This window comes from Hyaena hyaena, unplaced genomic scaffold (assembly GCF_003009895.1).
Source record: "Hyaena hyaena isolate Hyena2069 unplaced genomic scaffold, ASM300989v1 scaffold_2339, whole genome shotgun sequence".
Lineage (NCBI taxonomy): Eukaryota > Metazoa > Chordata > Mammalia > Carnivora > Hyaenidae > Hyaena > Hyaena hyaena.
Genome location: NW_024082980.1, coordinates 16810 through 29517, shown reverse-complemented (window position 1 = coordinate 29517; position 12708 = coordinate 16810). Strand labels below are relative to the sequence as shown.

Sequence of the window (12708 nt, the reverse complement as noted above, 5' to 3'; positions counted from 1 at the left end):
ATCACCATCCCAGACTTTAGCCTCTACTACAAAGCTGTCCTCATCAAGACAGTATGGTATTGGCACAAAAACAGACACATAGACCAATGGAACAGAATTGAGAACTCAGAAGTGGACCCAAAAATATACAGCCAACTGATCTTTGACAAAGCAGGAAAGAATATCCAATGGAAAAAAGACAGCCTCTTTAACAGATGGTGTTGGGAGAATTGGACAGCAACATGCAGAAGAATGAAACTAGATCATTTTCTCACACCGTGCACAAAAATCAACTCAAAATGGATAAAGGCTTTGTTGAAATTTTAGAAGGAGATGGAGGAAGACAAGGAAGAGCAGGAGGGGGAGAGAAGAAAGGAAGGAAGGAAGTTAGTTTTCTCAGAATTCTAGAAACTAGAGCCTAAATATCCAATTTTAGAGGACTAGCTAACTGTAGAGATTTGTACTATCAACCCTAGACTTGAGAAGACAGCAGAAATAATAGAAAACTAATTTCTATGCTTGAAGGGATAAGTGCATAAGGAAAAGGGTTAGAGAGGTACAGGGTTGGAGGGATGCAGGTGAGTGTTTCTGAGTGCTGGCTATGGTCCTGCCCCTTCCCAATGTTGAAATCCCAAAAGAGTTGAGGGAGGATTTGGGTTTGAGAGTCTGAAGAAAGCCCTATTTTCCCCCAGCACCCCTAGAAGAAGGGACCCTCTCTAAGTATTCTGTGCCAACACAGTGTGACCACGTTGGAGTAGAAAATGGTGGTAGGGCTGACCTAGACAAAGAGAGGACTCCAGTGGGTCTCTGATAAGCAGGCTGGTGGGAGAGTTCACCTGGGCAAGGGGTGCAGTGACCTGCGTTAGTGGGCTGAAGGCTTAGGTCTAACATCACAAATATACCTCAGGACATCTGCCAGAGCTGAGGTGAGGCCCAAGGCTCCCAGGACCCCTGGGCACTGGTCCAGCCAAGGAAACAGACTAGCTTTATCCTTTGGCCACTAAGGAAGGGGGCCACCATCAAAGACCAAGTGGGACAAGATTGTGCAGTAGAGGCCAGCCTTGTCTCACACATCTTCAAAACCGTAATGTCATCTGAGCCCTTTAAACCCAAAATAAACCCAGAAGAATGGGAAAGGCAACCCCAAGAGATGCAAATTCTCTTCATATTTTAATATCTCTGGGATGGAGACGTGAGTTACAATCAATGGCCCTTTAGAGTTGCCCTCATTTGGCCAGTTTGCAGTCATGACATAGTTGTGGTTGTCTATCTTTATGTGAAGAACAAAAGTACCACTTTCAAAACTTGCAGAATAAATAAATGGGTATCAACAACTTGGGGAAAAAATCCCAAAGTAATAAGGAAGCATTCATTACTCTTAGAAATAAAATGGTTGTAAGGAGGGATGAGAGAAGTGGTCAATAAAACACTCCCATAATAGGACCCAAAAGTTGGAGTTGCAGATTGAGCTCCCCAGAAAGTAGAATCTGATATGAAGATAACCATGCAGAAGTTTTATTAGGGAATACCCCCTGGGATTGACACCTATGGAAGAAGCAGATTGAGTAGAGAAAGAAATTGAGCTGTGATGTAGTCACAACAAAGGACTCAGCCAAACTCATGGGAGGCTCTGAAGCTGGCTGCTACAGTAGTTCCAAGTTGGGGCAAGGGACCAGACCTTTATGTCCCTGTGTTGGTCAACTTTTAGGAGGCACATCTTGGGTGAAGTGGACTTTTTCAAATAAGGCAGTCCCCAAAGAGGACTGACAAGTAAGAACTGTGCCAGCAAGAGTCCCAGCAGCTGACGGAGTAAGAGCTTCCTTGCTAAAGGAGAATCTGGGTGGCACATCACAGCTTTCACCAAAGCATGCTGGCTCTACCTAATTGAAAATGTAGCTTAAAAAGCACCAAGCACCAATGGCTTTTGGAATTTTTATGGACTCATTTTAAGAAATGCTTTACCACCAAAGCTCTTGATGGCATAGAGGATAATACTGTGTGGAAAACAGAACATCAATGACTCTAAGTAAAAAAAAAAAAAAATGATGCCTTTGGATTATGGTGGTACATAAGATTCTGCAGGCATGAGAGACAGACCCACACCCAGAAGAAGTGTCTATTGCTGTGAGAACAGATAGCCACCAAGTGATCAGTTGGACTTCTGGAGGAGAAGCACCATATCAGGGGCTCAGCATTGACCTCTGTTGCAGGTAAGTCAGACATTTAGAGGGAGCAATAGCTGTATCAGGTTTTTAAAGTGGGGGTCCGTGCAATTAGGTCCATGTGGAACCTCTATGTCTGTACCACGGCCACTCCAGTATGGGTCCATTCAATAATTTATCATGTCATATCTGGGGAGAGCTAATGATGAAGGCTGGCTGATGCTAACTTTGGTTTGGTTGGGTACTTTGTCTATTTGTATGTTCAATTCCTGTTCTGTGGTGGATGCTTTATAATGGATACTAACATGTCATACAAAAATCTCCACACTTGATGCTCAGTCCCAGAGACTGTTTGCTTGCCTCTACCCGAGAATTTTTTTTTCCAAATCTTCCATTGTCCTTCTATACCTCTAGACAGTACATCAACTCTTTGACCATTTCCCATGAGCCCATAAATATTCTTATCTTGGGCAACTTCTATCGTCACACAAAGTGGATAGCAAGTGCACTACCTGCAGCTCTACCCATTAACAAGCTTTTCCCCTTCCACTTTCTTTCAGTGCCAATGCTGAGTGTGGTTGTGATACAGTAGCTTCATTTTCAGCTTTTATCCACATATGGAACCAACATAAATGTAAAGCAAGTAAAGGTTTCTCCTCTTCCATCAACTGGTCTTATGGAATCCCTCATTTGGCTATAAAGGTGAGTTGATAAGCTGACAGAGGGATGCAAGTGCAAGCATCATGGGTGATGGGTTAACAAACCATCCATGCAGTGTGCTCATGCCCTCTCGTCTTGCTTGGGCTCAATTCCAGATGTACCATTTCCATCTTACAGTGGATTGCTGTTCACCTCACCCAATTTATACCTTAGAAGATACAACAATTTTGTATGAGAAACTGAATTTCAATGTAAAAAATTAGAGTCGATGGTAGCTTGATTTTTCTCCTTTTTATGATTTACAATAAATATAGCATTTATAAAAGTTTCTTAGAATTTCCTTCAATTTCCTAGAAGAAGCAGAAAAAATGGAGACAGGAGATGATTTGGTTGTGAGGTAGGGATCCATAATCATGGGAATCTGGAATTTGAGGAGCCACTTCTGTGGCAAGATAGACTAGTTTCAAGCAGTGGTAGTGTTTAGGGACAGGGTTGGAGGCAGAGAAATTTCTAAAGTGAGTGGTTGAATGAGATGGGGACATCCATAAACAACGGAGTTACATATTTTGGATGCTCATATGTTTAAAGTTCCATAAGTACCTCTTGTATTAAGTACAGAAGTGATATGAAGTACATCTGAAGGTGGACACTGCCTGTATTTGGTTATGTGATAGATTAGATACAGTCACAAAACCTTGGCCATTCTTCCCAAGACAGAGTCTCCTCCCCTTGAATATAGGCAAGCTCTGTGACCTGGTTTGACCAACAGAATATGGTAGACACAGCACTGCGGTGCAACTTCCAAGATTAAACCCTAAGATCACTATGCCGTGAGGGAACCAAGCCTCTGGAGAAAGAGAAGCCATTTAGAAGAGTACAAACACACGAGAGACGTGCATGAAGCCAGACCTGATGCTGAGCCTGGCCGGATGGATGACCCCAGGTGACACCACCTGGATCAGAAAGATCACCCAGCCCATCCCTGCCTGAATTCCTAACCCACAGATTTGGGACAAAATAAATGGTTGCTTTTTACACCAACAAAGTCTTAGGGTAGTTTATTATGCAGCAACACATAACTACAGCAGGTTAGTACAGTGTTCAGTGATAGCGGGTTTAACAGAAACCATCATCTTGATGACTCTTACCCCCTTAGATAGAACAGAAATGAAGCCATCAGCAGTCTGAGTGAGAAGCAGTGGAGAGAGAATTCGGAGACAATGACTCAGTAAGTCTGTCTTTTAAAGGAAAATCATTTTCTATTTGGTTTTCCAGGGCTCTCTGTCATAAAGAAGACACTGGCTTTATTATTAGAGCATCTCACATGATTAAGCTAATGTTTCTATATTCCTCCTCCTCAACCACACCTCCTTCTCCCCACCTCCACCACCACCACTGACAACAAAACAGCCTTGCTTGAGGCTTATTCTGCAAATATGACATATATAGATAAAATCATCCAAATAAAAGAACATTTTCAATACAATGAATTTATCCCCCAAAAAACTCTTCTTGGAATTTTTCTATAGTTTTCTTGACCTTGATGAACAAGTAAATACAGCATATCCAAGGAGCATCTGTCTATTCAGCTCTGCAGACAACTCTCTAGAACTTTCCCAGGGAGTTTATTGAGCTCCTACTATGTGCCAGGCACTGTGCTAGGCATTTGGGATACATTGGAATACAAAATAGGCAAAAAAGATAAAAATCCCTGTCTTCTTGGAGCTTACATTCAACTGAGGAGACAATAAATACAATAAATATGTGAATTATATGGTATAACGGAAAGTGATAAGTTCCATTAGAAAAATAGAACATGGTGAGGTGGAGGGGAGGTGGGGAGCAGGTTTCAGTACCAAAGAGTACCACACCCATTGATGTAGATCTCATTAAGGAGATGACTTTTGTCCAAAGACTATAAGGAGGAGAGAGAATGGCCACCTGGGTATCCAGCAGAAGTGCATTCCAGGCAGAGGCAACAAGGAAGGTAAAGGTCCTGAGATGGGAAAATGCCTGTATGCCTGGTGAATTCAAGGAACAAGAATATTATTGTGCCTGGTGAGGAATGAAGGTGGGGAGAGGACAGTAGTTGGTGGGATAAGTGTCAATCATGTAGAGCCTTTGGACATTGTAAGGTTGGGCTTTACCTCTGATTGACGTGTGGGCCATTACTAGCAGAGAAATGACATATTCTGATGTGCCTTTTCAACAGGATCCCTCTGGCCTCTGTATTGAGAATAAACTTTCAGGGAACAAAGAAAGAGGGAGTCTACTGCAATAATCCAAGAAAGAGATGAGGCTCCATGCCCTGAGTATCTTATGTGTCTACTGTGGGGCTCTGTGGAGTAAATGGCACACAGAACATGGGGGAAAGAATGAGAGGAATGTAAATGGTTTTTCTTGTTCTCTTTGATGTACCTACTCTGCTCTAGTCTACAGCTAGAGGCTGAAGAGGTCCCGGCTGATCTTTTCTGGGGATTACAACAAATGGAATGGATGTAGCAAGGGAGAAAGGGAGACTGCTTCCTTCCAAGTTTGCTGGCAACTGCTCATCTCAGAGGAGTGGCTGGCCCATCCGGAGAAAGCTGATCCTGGCTTGATGTGTATTTTGGGGAATTGAGAGCTTGTGCACTCTTTGAACAGGAAATTCAGCCAGGCAGTCCATAATGGCTGAGTTTTTAAGACAGAAAATACCTCTTGTCTAGGAGCACTGGCACCCAGGTTCCTTCCAAAAGAGTTGGGGGAGGAACTTGTAGCCAAATATGCAGCAGGACATGTGGGCTGAGAGGAGTAAGGTCTCCTGGGCTTTTGATGTTCTATCTTCCTTTTACACGTGATTCATGGATAATCCCATGCCTGCCACATTCAAGGGAGGGTACAATGAATGTTGTAAAGGAAACTGGAAGGATTTAGCCCCAGAGCTGAATTCATCCAAGACACACACCAAGTACTTGGAGTGAGCTGATGACCTTGTGACTCGTCTAATTCCTCTAAACACATGATCATCCCCAAACAAATCCATTTCGTCAGAGGTTCTTCTCAGTTGTGGTTTGGTCAATCAAAACTTGCTGCAGTTTATACAGAAGTTTGGAAACCCTAAGGAAACTTGAATTTTAAAAGGTGGTCTGTTGGGGCGTCTGGGTAGCTTAGTAGGTTAAGCGTCCGACTTTCACTTGGGTCATGATCTCATGGTTCATGGGCTCGAGCCCCGCGTCGGGTTCTGTGCTGACTGCCAGCTCAGAGCCTGGAGCCTGTTTCATAGTCTGTGACTCCCTCTCTCTCTGACCCTCCCCTGCTCATGCTGTCTCTCTCTCTCTCTCCTAGAAATTTAAAAAAAAAAAACATTAAAAAAAAAAAAGGTGGTCTGTTGTATTTTCCATTGTCCCCATTCTGTATATCTGGCCTCCTTTTCTCTTTTTCCTCAGCTCAGCCCCAAGGTTCTCACTGTTTCTTTCAAATGACAAACACCTTTTGGGTACCTCATGTGTACCAAGCACAGAGATCAGCTTTATAGATTTGGAGCTAAATATCTCAGAGTTCCTAGACTTAATTGTATTTGCTGTAGAAAGTAGGGGGACTTGTACAGAATCCAGATGCACTATGAATAAGAGCTGCTACTAAGTACCCCAAAGATTGCTTAGCTTAGCCTCTGTACTAGGTCTTGGAGTTTGATATAAAGAGATAAAAGTACTCATATAGCAGGGGAAATAATAGCTAATAACTGCAGCCGGGTCCTCTGCAAAATATTTTTTTATTATTATTATTATTTTTGAGAGAGAGAGACAGAGTAGAGGAGGGGCAGAAAGAGAGGGAGACACAGAATCAGAAACAGGGTCCAGGCTCTGAGCTGTCAGCATAGAGTCCAACACGGGGCTTGAACTCATGAACTGTGAGATCATGTTCTGAGCTGAAGTCGGCCACTTTACTTGACTGAGCCACCCAAGCCCCCCCCCCAAAATATTTTTATACATATAAAGCTACTGTAAACGTGTTAATAGAAAAGATGTATAGTACCCAATTTACAAAAAGTAATAAAATATACAATACTCATTATTGCAGATTATATTAGTCAATTAATTCTCATGATTTTTGCTGAACCATTGAATCCAATATATGGTTGCAACTGATGTGAATATCGGTTGCTATTTTGTTTACGTGAATGAGGAAGGTAAAAGTGAGCTAAGAATGCATGTCAGAACTTCACTGAATGGTTGGTGACATGAGCCACTTTGCTGATTCGGGTAGTCGTTTCAAATATCAGAAGAATATTTTCTTAGGTTTTTATACTGTTCATAATATAATAGCTATAGACAGGACACATTTCAAAATTTAATACGTGTTATAAACAGTTATCTGTCATTTTCTTTTTTTTTAATAGTTATTTATTTTGGAGAGAGAGCAAGCAGGGAAGGGATAGAGAGAAGGGGACAGAGGATCCAAAGAGAGCTCTGTGCTGACAGGCCACAGCAGCAAGCCAGAGACCAATGTGGGATTCAACCTTATGACCTCATGCCTCATGACCTAGATCATGACCTGAGCCACCCAGGTATCCCTTATCTGCTATTTTCTTAAGTCTAGGTAATCAACAAAACAAGTTGCCTAAATCAAGTCCTGATTTGTAGTATTTGCTGATTTCTGTGGCTGTCATGGCCAAGGTCAAGCCACTAGCGTGGCAAATAGATGCACCGTAGCAAGTTCTCATACAGTATTTCCTGCATATGGACACGATAGACACAAATAACCTCAAGGGCATAAATAACGAAAAATGCAGCAAAATAGAAAAAATGAGCTTCGAGCATTTATTTCCTTTTTAAATATAATTTATTAAATTATAAGTTAATATAACTTTATGTTTCATAATGGCTGTGTTTAACAACTGTCTTCCAAAATTCCTGGAAACGGAACAATTGGCTCTCATCAGCCTGTCCAACCACCTCCAGCCCACAACTGATCCCAGCATCCAGTAGGAATTCCAATAATGACAGCCGGCTTTCTTTCTTCTATTAAGAAACAAAAAATAGAAATAAATTAGCTGAGGTGAGTAAAAAAATGATTGTCATGAATCCATAGAGAAAGGGCTTTCCAGAAAGCACTGGTAATGTTTGCCCCTCCTTTGAGTGCTTTCTGTGTCATTTTTCTCCCAACAGTGTCAGACCCACTTTGCTCTGTGAAGGAGAAAGGGCTCTGTGGATTGACCCACATGTGTCAGTCTCCCTCCCAAGCAGGCTGAGTGCGATGGGCTTCCCCACAGAGCAGATAATATTCCTGCTTTGTGTCCAGACAAGGGCCCTCACCCCTGCCTGACCTCACACGCTGTGTCAAGTGACATGGATAGACTGTTTCCAGTGGCTCAGCCATCTTCTTGCCCAGCAAGATCTGGAAATATTTGTGACTGTGGCACAAAGAACATTTCTCAAGCGTCAATCAGGAAAACACTCCATCCTTCTGAAATTCATGTGACAAAACCCACGGGGAGTAAGCTGCTAATATTGAAATAACAAAAGCCATATGCTCTCTGACAGCAGTTTGGGTTTTAAAATACACCTCACCATCTCTGTGAGCTGGTGCTTAATAATTCCTCTTCAGACACCTCCACCAAGCACCAATGGGCCTGCTCTCAGGATGGCAAAGAACCAAAGTGTTCCAAATGATGGTCTTAAGGGCTTTGTAAAATGTGATGCCACCTTTACTTGGAGCCCTCAGCAAGGTTTCCTTTGCCTACAGGCTCTCCAGGGGATAGGTGGGGACAGGTAAAGAGAACAGAGAGAGCTAAGAGAAAGTCATGTCCCCAAGCTGAGCAAAGTGATGGTCAAGCTAGTAATCAATTCCATTTCCTGGATGCGTGTCCAGGGACACCTGCTTTATATTCTATCTCAATGGCCACAAGAGATGGCAGAGAGCACCAGCCACTCTGGACATCTATTACTTTGTCCTACACTCTCCCTCCTTCTTGGAATCTTCCTTCCCATTTTCTAAGAATCAAGCCACACGGTTTCCATGGGAGCAGCCAGTTCTTGCAATATTATCCTGCTCCTCTAGCTACAGAGGATGGGTTCAGGGATGGATCCAGCCCAATTTAAGCTAATCAGTCTTATCTCCTAGGAAATTTTTAATTTGTGCTTTGGAAAAGGGATGGGTCTCTCTCCAGGATGCTGAATCTGCCACATGCAAAACTTTGGTCCATTTGGTGGCCATGTTCCTCAGTGTAGATTAGGTAGGAGACAAAACCAGTCATTATATGAGAGAAAAGAAAAGAAGACAGCAAAGAAAAGCAGAGGCAAGCCATGGTGAGAAATCATTTCAAGTCCATGGCTCCACTGGGATCCTGATGCCCAAATGCTCTGCTATCTCTAGGTCCATATCACTCTTATAAGCCCTTTAAAGCCCTGAATAGCTAGCTTTCCAGGTAATTCTGTGGTGGCCAGCACTGTCCTCTCATGAGTTAGTCTACCATATGACTTCCTGTTTGCTACTATGAAAAATGACTATTTATAAACTGTCATCAATGACAATAATAGCAATAGTATTTATGGAGCATTTACAAGTAGCAAAACAGTGCATTTAGAACTGTACATAATTTAGTTCATCTAATCCTTCCAACAATCCTATACGGATGGTATTATTTTTACCCCTATTTTATAGATGGGTAGCAATAGGTCTTTGGGCTTTCTATGATTAAGCATCTACACCCCATGGGTCCACACAACATCTGGGCATCTGTGTCCCTTGAGTACTCCTATTTGTCTCACTAAACATCCTGATCCTTGTTTCAAAAATATAGCTGTTATATTCATTTATTTACTTGTTTGTGTCTTGCCTTTTTGAGGAAAGAATTTGAGGAGCACCTCATAGATAGATAGATAGACAGTGCAGTGCAAAATAATAAATTTTATTGAATGCTCAATTGGGATAAAGAGAAAGTGCAAACGAGAAGATATGATGAATGCAAGAATAATAACTGTGCAGCAAAAGCCTCCAACACAGTGTAATATGGAAGGCACTTCCCACAGCGTTGTTTACAATAATACAAAGTTAGAAACAAAGCATAGGTGTCACAAGAAGAGACAGGATAAATTATGACACATCCATTTGATAAAATGTATCATAAAACCTGACTAAGGACATTAGAGAATGGTCACAATAGATTTTTTTTAGTGATAAAAGAGAAGATGAGTTGTAACATCAGTTTTGTAAAAATTTAAGGGAGATGGGAACAAATCTCAGGCCACAAATTCAAGTCTGCAAGAAGTCATCTTTTTTCAATCTACTTTCATAACTTTCAAGTGGTAGGAATGCAATCACATAACAGTAACATAGCTGGCCAGAGTTCTGGACACTATATCCTGAAAATGCAACTGTGCCATTCTAACTCGCCCCTATCTTGCCTTCTCCCCACTTCCTCTGTTGCCAATGACATACACACTTAGGCCCCTTGAGAATGCCCAAGTAGGAAAGAAAATTCATTTGAAGAGATACATGTCCATATTATCCTAGGGTACATTAATTATTAGAGAATGATTAGTCCACATTTGTCACTCTTGCTATAAATCTACAGTCTTGCTATAAATTCATGGAGGCTGAGTATACTCACTCATGCCTGGGCTAGACCATGTGACATGAACAGAGTCTTGAAATGTGTTTGCATGGCTGAGCCACTCTCTTGTGCTCTGGATCCACTATGACAAACATGCACTCTGGGTGGTTGCTGCCCCTTTGGCCTGGGTCCCTGTGGAGCCAAGGTCAACACAATCTGCAGACCGGAGCCTGGAATAGAATGCTGACCCAGCTAAGTTGTAGCCAACCCATGGAACAGTAAGCAGAGACTGAAAGATTGTTTTATGCCACTGAACTTTGGGATGGTTTGTTACACAGCACTGTAGTGGTAATAGTTCACTAATACGTGTGCACCATCTCCCTCCTCACAGTACTCCTGCTACAAGAAAACCACTGGATCCTACCCTTTGGAGAAGAAAAATGCGTAACGGAGGAGTTCATCTGATAGTTATTTGATGTAAACAGTATCCTTGTTGCCTTTCTGACTTGGTCTCTGTTAAGAATATAGCAAGGCTTCTCCATGGTATTGCTGCTTCGCATCCATTTTGTTTGGCCAAGCAGCCTGTGAGGGCGTCCAGCTGGCAGTAGCCCACTGATGCAAGCACGGGGCCTAGATAATAGCCCACAGAGTCACAAGCAAGTGTATGTTCCTGATACGACTCCCCCAACTGCCCTTATGATAAACAGTCTCCCTCGCCTCCCAGGGCCTTCCCCTCATACCATGTGCCCCTTCGATAAACCCCCCCCCATGGAGCTTACCAAAATTCTCTTTTTGGTTTGAATTGACCAATCTGGCCTTAGCCTCAGAACCCCAAAGCACTCCACCCAGGGATCCTAGTAAAGGTATGTGCCCCAGGGCCTGCTGTTCTCTCTGCACCCTGCCTTGACCTCCTGCGTGGCCCCTGGAGGCGTGCTGTGTGCTTCCTCCAGGACCTGTGAGTGATAAGCTTACTTCAGTTTCTCTTGTGGCCTGTTGTTGAACCACAGTTCACCATCCCAGACCCTGTGCTTCCCTTAACAAATGTTAATTTAACAAAGTTCCAACAGTCTCCTTTTCCAGCTCATGGGATCTGTCTGAAGTGTGTCCAGAGAGGAAACAAATGCATATGGCCCATTATGACCTCGCCACACAGAGGCAAATGCCAACTCCAACAGTTCAGGTGAACATCAAAACATTTGCTCGAAGACCCCAAACCCCAGGGTGTGTTTCCAGTGTGGAGACCTATTGTCTCTCATCTAGAGTACATTTTCCAATATCACCAAGGATTAAACAAAATCATGTGTGTGAAGCTTTGTTAAACTGTGGTCCCAGGTAGAAGTCCCAGCTGTTTCATATTTGAAGTCAGGACAGAAGGAGGGGCTGATCCATGGGCATGGGGCCAGGCTTTCAGCTGAAGAAGAAGCCAGTCAAGTCAAAGAAGCCAGTCAATGTTTAAAATGGGTCAAGGTGGGAGGGAGGAGACCCCTTTATCAAAAGTTGGAGGGCAGAGACAAATGGGGCCCAGCTTAAAATGTAGAAGCAAGGAATGGTAAGTCATCATAGGTGAATGTGAGGTGGTCTGCAAAAGTTCCAGAAAAGAGGGATTAAATCCTAGGACTGAAGTCTCCAGGTTCCTTTTGAGGATTCAGATGGCTCCCCGTCGAGGCATGCAATCTGACTAAAAAAAAAAACAAAAAACAAAAAACAAAAAACAAAACAAGCCAAGGGCCCTTCATATAAATGTTTTCTTTTCGTCCTTTCTTTGATCTCTCTTCCTCAATGGCTTTTCTGAGTAGTTGGGGGATCTCCTTCTGGACTCCTGGTATTCAAGGGATCTTCTGCCTCTTCGACCCTCCAACTCTGCTAATTATCAGTTTTGTCCAAGTCTTTAGACAGCCAGCTTCTCTCTTCTGCAAACATGGGGCTTCGCTGCATATCATAGAATGAAAGACTGCCAATGTAAAAAAGAGCATTCACTTGCGTCAGTGAAAGGGTCTAAATAAACAGTTAAAATGTATAATTTCTTCAAGTTACATTTGACCAAAACCCAGTGCCAAAATTTGGGAACCGATTTTTTTTTCCAGCAAAGATATATTGGAGAAAATTCAGAAGCTCAAGTAGTGAGGTGAAAGACCATATCTCCTATCTGGGTCTGCACCAGTTCTCCCCGACTGGTTTATACATCAAGTGAGGAATGTCCATGTGTTCACTTGATTCTGTAAAAGGATAAGCCTGGGCAACCTCAGGAAGAACAAGAAGACACACTGCTATTTTCCAACTTTTGTCAATAAGGGAAAGAGGGTTTCAGCCCAGGGAACTGACAGAATCCAGAGAGATTCTAACAGAGACAGAAGTGCCAACGGGCTGATGGGC

General features: G+C 42.7%; 1 long non-coding RNA gene across 1 annotated transcript; it reads left to right on the top strand.

Annotated features, from left to right (window-relative positions):
• Positions 1-2710: 2710 nt before the first annotated feature.
• Positions 2711-11644, top strand: LOC120227447. Its single transcript, XR_005527260.1, has 3 exons — positions 2711-2843; positions 10727-10819; positions 11394-11644. It is a non-coding gene; the product is annotated as an uncharacterized LOC120227447 (long non-coding RNA).
• The last annotated feature ends 1064 nt before the right edge of the window (positions 11645-12708 follow it).